The sequence below is a fragment of the Sorex fumeus genome, unplaced genomic scaffold (assembly GCF_029834395.1).
Source record: "Sorex fumeus unplaced genomic scaffold, SorFum_2.1 ptg000043l, whole genome shotgun sequence".
NCBI lineage: Eukaryota > Metazoa > Chordata > Mammalia > Eulipotyphla > Soricidae > Sorex > Sorex fumeus.
Genome location: NW_026606100.1, coordinates 6,613,742 through 6,622,598, shown reverse-complemented (window position 1 = coordinate 6,622,598; position 8,857 = coordinate 6,613,742).

Sequence of the window (8,857 nt, the reverse complement as noted above, 5' to 3'; positions counted from 1 at the left end):
GGTGGAGAAAATAGATATGTTGCTGGCAAGGCAGTAAAACAGTACTGCCACTCTGAAAAACAGTCTGACCATTTCTTTCAAATAGAAAACAAATACGTAGCTTCCAGATGACCCAATTGCTGAACTCCTAGCTATTTATCCTAGATATTTAAAGGTAAAAAAGGTAAAGGCCCTCCCGTTGATCGTCGATTTGCTCGAGCGGGCCCAGTAACGTCTCCATTGGAGACTTTGTTGTTACTGTGTATTCGATACTTTATCTTTGCAGACCCCTGGCTCAATCCCTGGCACTGAGGCCCCAGGCATGAAAGGAGCTGAGAAACATGACATTCTCGAGCATGTGCATTAACCCAGGGTATCTCCATTGGAGACTTTGTTGTTACTGTGTCTGGCGTATCGAATACTCTCGGTAGCTTGCCGGGCTCTCCGAGAGGGGCGGAGGAATCGAACTCGGGTCGGCCATGTTGGCCGCTTGTAAGGCGAACGCCCTACCGCTGTGCTATCGCTCCAGCCTAATATTTATTCCAGAAAAATGGTGAAGAGTCACGATGATAGCATGAAAAACCTGTAGAAAAAAAATAGTTAACTTACTTGGAATATCCAAAATCTGGGAAAAGCCCAAATGTTCTCAATGGGTGAGTGATTATGCAAATATTGAACATCCAAACCAAGAAACATGACTCGGAGATAAAAAAGGAAGGAAGGAAGGAAGGAAGGAAGGAAGGAAGGAAGGAAGGAAGGAAGGAAGGAAGGAAGGAAGAAGGGGAGGGGAGGGGAGGAGAGGGGAGGGAGGGAGGGAGGGAGGGAGGGAGGAAGGAAGGAAGGAAGGAAGGAAAGAAAGAAAGAAAGAAAGAAAGAAAGAAAGAAAGAAAGAAAGAAAGAAAAGTAACAAGGCTGGAAAGACAGTACAAGGGTTACGTGCTTGTCTTGCACACTGTCCACATTGGTTCTATTCACATATGGTCCCCTGAGCACAGAGTCAGGAGTAAATCCTGAGTACCTGCTGGTGTGGCCCCAAAAACAAAAACAAACAAAAAGGAACAAACCATTAATAAAAAAGTTAAAACTTGAATGAATCTCCAAAGAATTTGCTGAGAGACAAAAATACAATGCCAAAATATTGCATAGCAATGTATCATTTACATTTTATTCTTGAAATGGTGAATTGAAAGAAATGGAAAATGGATTAGCAGCTGCTAGGAGTTAAGGAAGTAGGCGGATGAGAGGGACGTGGGTGTAGAGGCTTTGAGTAAAACAAATGCTTTGCATCTTGACTGTCTCAATGGCAATTATCAATGTGCTCTAGTTTTGAATTACGTTACCATTAGGGCAAATGGAATAAGCTACATATGAGACCATTGTGTATATGTATCCATATGTATCCATAAAAAAAAAGTTATATACATATAAACATATATAAATAATATTTGTATTTTGATATGTATGTTTGTATTATATGTGTTTTTATTGGTGGTCTGGGGAACCAAATCCAGGGACTTCTCATATCTATGAGGCAAACACTCTACCACTGAGTTATATCAATTACCTCCTTTGTTATATTGTACAGTGGCTTGTGAATCCATACTTATGTCAAAATTCAAGTTTTTTTAAATTTTAGTTCATACCCAGAAGTGCTCAGGGGTTAGGCCTGGCTTTGCACTCAGGAATTATCCTTGGAAGTGCTCTGGGAACCATATGTGTTACCAGGGATGGAACTCAGGTGAGCTGTGTGCAAGGAAAGTAAGCACCCTACCTCTGCTTCTATCACTTTGGCCTCCAAAATTAAAATTTTAAATAGATAAATTATGATGAAATCAGCAGACTTGAGTGCTAGCAATGCTGTGCAACTTCCTAGGATCTTATATTTGATATGTGTAACGATAGGACAGTGGTAGGGCATTTGCCTAACAAGCGGCCAACATGGCCGACCCGTGGTCGATTCCTCGGCCCCTCTCAGAGAGCCCAGCAAGCTACCGAGAGTATCTCGCCCACACGGCAGAGCCTGGCAAGCTACCCGTGATGTTTTCAATATGCCAAACACAGTAACAACAGGTCTCATGATGGAGACGTTACTGGGCCCGCTCGAGCACATCGATGAACAACGGGAGGACCGTGACCGTGACCATGATGTGTAACATCACTTGTATCACATGTCATCCTGTTGATCTTCGATTTGCTCGAGCGGGCGCCAATACCGTCTCCATTTGTCCCTGTCGCGTCCTAGCATAGCCCAATAGCATCTGCTAGCTCCAGGAACACGAAGCGCCTCAAACCGTTTGTTCAGGGTTTTAACGAAGAAGTCTGATCATCTCATAGGTGAGCAGCCACACGTTCTTTTGACGTCCATGGAATCCAGTCAGTAACACCTCTAGTCCAGTGGTCGTCTCTGAATCTCATTATGGGTCCAGCTCATCTGATTTTCGACACCTTGGCAAATGAGATAGCAGATTCTTGATCATCCATGGATGTCGTAACTCCGGATTCCTTCTCTCACGTGAGTGAAATGTGATATTCCAAGCATAGTTCTTTCAATTCCTCTTTGGGAGACCCGAATAGCGTTTGCGTCCTGTTTTTGTAGGGCCCAGGTCTCTGAGGGCTATGTTAATGCAGGAAGAACGGTGGAGTCAAAGAGATGTGCCCGGAGCCGGAGGTTCTTCGTCCTCTTAGCTATTTCTTCGACGCTCTTGAGTGCCTTCCACGCTGTTCTTTTCCTCTTGTGCAGTTCTGGGGCCAAGTCGTTCCTCATGCTGAGTTCTCAACCCAGGTACACATAACTGCTGCATTCAAGATGTTTGTTCCATTGAGAGCAAATGGAACGTCAGGGACTAGTTCATTTTTCATGAACATTGTCTTGGTGAGATTCAGCTGCAGTCCGACCTTTCGACACTCATGGTCGAAGTCGGCCAGCATTTGTGCCGCTTGGCTAATGTTTGGTGTTTTATATATATGCATTTTGTATCCTTGTGGAGTACTTTTAACAACATGTCCAGTGCCTACGGAAAAAGATGTTACATTTTATTAGATAAAAGTATAATACTTGGGGCCAGAGTGATAGTACAACCTATGAGGCACTTGCCTTCCAGATAGCTAATCTGGGTTCATTCCCTGGCACCCTCTATGGCCCCCTGAGCACAGAATCAGAAGTGATCCCTGAGCACAGAGCCAGGATAATCTCTGAGTATGACCCAAAATCAAAAAAATAAAATAGAAAGAAAGAAAGTTGTAAAACTGTAAAATGTCAGCATAACAAAAGAGAGTAAATTATAAACATCAAAAGACAAATGGCAATGGGTCAGGGATGTATCTTTAGCAGTTGAAAACCTGCCCAGCACATGGCAGATCCTGAGTTCAGCCTGGCACTGCATGGTCCAGGGCACCATTGGAGGTGGCCCTAGTGGTCCCTGGCCCCCATATACCTCACACCACCAGCCAAGCATCAAACCATCAGGCATGCACTGCAAGGAGTAGCCCAGTTTCCCAGCATCTGGGTGGCCCTTTGCATGGCCCCTATGAAAAATCAAACATAAATACAGATTAGGAGGAATATTCGCCACCTGAAAAAATAATTATGAGACGAATTCAGAATGCATTTCTTTCTGTGAAACAAAAAATATAGTAGAGGGGCTGGAGAGATAACTCAGCAGGTAGGGCATTTGCCTTGCACGCAGCCAACCTGGGTTCTATTTCCAGCATCCCATATGGTCCCCCGAGCACCACCATGAGTGATTCCTGAGTGCAGTTCCAGGATGGACCCCTGAGCATCGCTGGGTGTGACCCAAAAAGCAATATATATATATATATATGTATATATATAAGCAATATATAAGCTATATATATATATAGATGGACTGGAGTGATAGCACAGCAGTAGGGCGTTTGCCTTACAAGTGGTCAACATGGCCGACCCGAGTTCGATTCCTCCGCCCCTCTCAGAGAGCCCGGCAAGCTACCGAGAGTATCTCGCCCGCACGGCAGAGCCTGGCAAGCTACTCGTGATGTTTTCAATATGCCAAACACAGTAACAACAAGTCTCATGATGGAGATATTACTGGGCCCACTCGAGCAAAATCGATGAACAACTGGAGGACCGTGACCGTGAGATATATATATATATATATGAGCAAACATCTTTTTATATTTGATCCTCGCCAAAAGAATGAGAAGCCATACACATTTATTTTCTGAACCATTTGACCAGTTGCAAATCTTCAAGCCTCTGACCCCTAAATATTTCAGTCTTTGTCTTTGGCTTGGGCTGGAGCGATAGCACAGCGGGTAGAGCATTTGCCTTGCACACGGCCGACATAACCAACCCGAGTTCGATTCCTCCGCCCCACTCAGAGAGCCCGACAAGCTACTACCGAGAGTATCTCGTTTGCACCCCAAAGCCTGGCAAGCTACCCGTGATGTATTTGAAATGCCAAACACAGTAACAAGTCTCACAATGTTACTGGCCTGCTAGAGCAAATTGATGAACAACAGAAGGACAGTGACAATGACAGTCTTTGACTCAAAGACATGGCTCAGCGGTAACCTTGCATACATGAGGCCCCAAGTTCAGTCCCCAGCACCTGCCTTGATCGCTGGCGCTAGCACTGTCTCTGTGATCCCCAGCTCCACAACGAGTGCAGCCTCTCTACCCTAGCCACGTGCCCAACTCCCAGAAGTCACAACAATGGGGAAGGGACATGGGAAAACCTTTCTTATCTAAAACCAAGGGCTTTTCCTACCTGATCAATGTTGATTCATCAAGTGCAGGGAAGTTAATATTGATACAATACTGCTATCTAAACCAGGGTCAGGATGCAACCAGTTTTTCCTTTTTAGTGAAAACAAGATAGTATTTTAGTGAACAAATTTTCTTAGAAAGATGTGAGAGGCGAGATCAAGAGAAGTGTGTGTTCAAAAGAGAACGTGGGCTTCTCCAGAGTTGGGGGTGGGGGGAATTAAAAAAAAAAAAGCAGAGAGACAAATAAACATGATAAGTGTTCAAGGGAGCACATGGGCTTGAAGAGCAAGTCAACCAGGCTGTAGTTTTATCTGCTCTTCTGATTTTGTCAATTCTAATTAGAATTTTCTTCAGTCTGGGGTAGGGTTTTGCATCTGATTTCCATGTCCCACTCGTTTCCTGTCATCTGGAGCAGCCGCCACCTTTCTTTGCTCGCATTACATTGACATTTTTGAAGGGATCTGCCTGGTTATGTTGGAGCATTTCCCTCTTTTGGGGTTGGCATGTTTCTGCAGGATTAGATTTGGAGCATGCACTTGGGGACAGGAATCCTACGTATGTGCTAGAGTTCTAGTGTGAACATCGCTAGGAAGGGTGAGAATTTTGTTCTATACTCACATTAGTAAATTTAATTATTTGATTACCGATATTCACTGGTTCCTCAATGATCAATTGTCACTATTTTTCCTTTTATAATAGGGGCCACGAATGTGGCTCAGTGGTAGGATGAATGCTCTGCACGCAGAAGAACTTGGTTCAACCTTTGGCACTGAAAGAATAAACAAATAAACAAATTAATGTTTTTATGGGGAGGCTCTTTCCATCTGTGATTCCATTGTTCCTGTTCAATCTTTTACCCATTAATTTAGCTGGATATTTTCCTTGGAATCAATTATTATTGTTGCCAAGTTATAATTTTCCTTAAAAATATATCTAACAGTATTCTTGGCTGACACTCTAATACAAGGACAAGTGTTTCCTTTTCTATTTATTCATCTAAGATCATTATAGACTCAAGGAGTTTTCATTTCAACAGTTATCTCTTATGATTGTAATTATTGATTTGGATGCTCAAAATGGGCCAATGGGAGCCCTTTCACAGCAGATCCTGTGTCCCTGTAATATATCCCCAGCATCCTTCAAGCACTTCCTTGCTTTCAGTCCCAGCAAACTGTTGTAAATCAATTTTGCTGTTCCCCTTTCCATCCCTGGAATCAGTCTTTTCTCCTGGTTCTGGAGACAGTATTAAGAAGCTAATATGTAAGCACTGGATGTGCTCACTGTAACTGGGATATAGGCAAAATTGTTAAAGACTTCAAATATCTAGTATTGGGGAGTAAGGAGCACTCTTACCCTTAGTCCCTGGGAGAGTAACTGATGCAACAGTTTTGAGGAACAATTTTTCACCAAACCGCTGATATGCCCACCCTTTTGCATGCAGCTATGTCATCCAGAGGAAATAATACAAAGGATCACACAACTGCACAAAAGCAACACCTTGGAAACAGTGACAGTATCCTCTGGTATAAGCTTTGCTGAAAGAACCATTGTCCTTTAAACCGGTAGATTAAAAACTCCTAGAGCTCTAATACATACACACAGCACAGTGATTTTAGACAGCAAACCCATATTATAACATTAAACTTGCTGAATCTACCTTATTGTTCCCATCACTAGAAGAAACGATGGTTATGGGATTTGACAGAGATACTATCTAATACTATACTAACAATCATATTAAATATAAATGTATCAAGTTAATACACCTTATCCCTTCAACTTACACAATGTTATAGGTCTATTGTGTCTCATAAGTGGGAAAGAAACATTCAGCCTACATTGCAAACAAGTTTTAATGTATTAACTTTGTTAAATTCATGAGTTAATTCTCTGAAAAGACAGACTGCAATATAGCCCATGGGAACAGACTGAGTCACGGGGGAAGCAACTTACAGAATATCAAGTGTAGACTTAATATTTTTATTTTTTAAAAACAAGACATGGCTCCTGGGTCTGGGAACATACCTTGCACTAACGAGGGCCCAAGTTCTACCTTTAGCACCACATGCCCCTCCGGCACCCATGAGTGCATCTCTAGAGACACCCAAGCACTGCCAGAGTGATCTGGTGACCCACTGATGCTGGGTCTGAGCAGCACTGCAGGGAAGCCCTCCCCCCCCCCATTCATAAGATATGAGCATCTGGCTGTGATGGAGTGTTTGTGTGGACAACTCTGAAAGGACACACAGCAGTGAGGCTCTCTTTGACCTAGGAGAAGGATGTATGGAGAGACATAATATGGGAGCATGAAATTAGAACTCTTATTTTATGCACTACTGAACTACAAAAAAAATTAGAGTGGAATGTTCTTCTTCTGTAATTAAAGAAGCAACAGCACTAACAGATAATGAAGAAGAGGTGACCTATCCCCAACCTACAAGAAACAGACTAAAATGAATTTGCAAGGTCAGGTGTCTACACCTGGCTATGTTCAGGGCTTACTCTGCACTCAGGGATCACTCCTGGCAGGCTTGGGGAACCATATGGGTACCTAACATCAAACCCGGGTTAATAGCATGCAAGGCAAGCATTACATGCTGTACTATTGTTCTGTCTCAAGGACATGGCTCAACTGCTGGCTGAAACCCACTAAATCAAAAAAAAAAAAGATAGTTCAAAAGGCTGAAGCACATGTGTAAGCCCTGAGTTCAATCCCTGGTATACCACAGGTCTCCCAGAACCTCTGGCTTTACTGGTCTCTGAGGGACCTCAGTAGCACCACATACCTGGCCAAAGCTCTGAACTGTCTGGCCATATAGATGGACCAACTTTTGCTGGGATCCCTTGGGTTTGGGAGTCTCCCTCCACCCACACCCCCATCCCGGCTCCAATAGTAAGACAATTATCACAAGGGATTAATCAGCTTTGGGAAAAGCGACAGAAGGATGAATACATTTTGTCCAAGTTCACTTCGATGTACCTGTGCTTAGTCACCCTTTTATGTCCGGGACTCACTCCTGGCTCTGCACTTGGGAATCACTTCTAGCAGTTCTCAGGGCACCATATGAGTTGTCAGGGATCAGATCTAGGTCAGCTGCATGCAAAGCATGTGCCTTGCCCACTTTATGTTTCTTCAGCCCTGGGTTGGTCATTTTGTGTTGTTGAGAAAGTATAGTGTTTCATAAGACATGTATAGTGAATGCTTTATTCAACAGTGGTCTCCCCTTGCAGAGGTGGGGGGAGCAGGGGGCAGAGCTCAGCGTCACTCACCATGAAGACTGGTACATTAGTGCCTGGCAATACAGAGGCTGCCTTGGCATGGAGGAGCCAGGGATCAAACTTGGGGCTTTGAGCATACCAGGCAGTGCTCTTACATGCTTTTGGGCTTCAGATATTTCCCAGCTGCAACAGATTTGTGGGGATGTAGCCCCTTTGAATATTAAGGAAGACCTGTCAGTTGCCCAGCGTGCCCAGGGAATCCAGGACCCAGTTGCTTTCTTCACTGACCATCTCCTTTATTTTTCGGAAGCTGCAAGGAATTTTCAGCGAGGAGCTGGTGTTCAGCCAGGAGTGTGGGTTTCAGCCAGCAGTTGGTATTTGTTAGAGGAAATGAAGAAAGGCGACACAGTTATCAAGAGAGAGTATCTGGGGTCTGAGTTCACTGCAAGGTCTCAGGAACTAGATAGGATCAGACTGGTCTGCCAGCGGACGTGAGGGGGCTGTGGTTGTCACACATGGGAGCTGCCCGGTCCCTGCTCCAACCTGCCCAGGGCTCGAGGGGGCCTGGAAGAGGCAAAGTCAGGGAGGAAATGAGCCTCTGGCGGCAGTGGTTGCTCCTGACTGAGGTGTGACTGACTCTGGAAGCTGCTTGGAGTAGGGGTGAAAGTCCTGAATCAGTTAGATTCAGAGCTACTATGCAGTTCTTGGTTTTCCCATGTCCCTGAGAGAAAGGGAGCTCCCAGCTGGCCCTGCACCAATGGGCTGTTGCCCACTGCTTCATAACAGGTGGGCTTTTGTAAGATAGACCCCAAGAGCAGGAGAGGAAGAGGGAGACTGAGATGGTCCAGCAGCTGAGTAAACGGTGAACCCATCATCCACTGCCAATTTACCAAAACCCAGTCACATGGATTC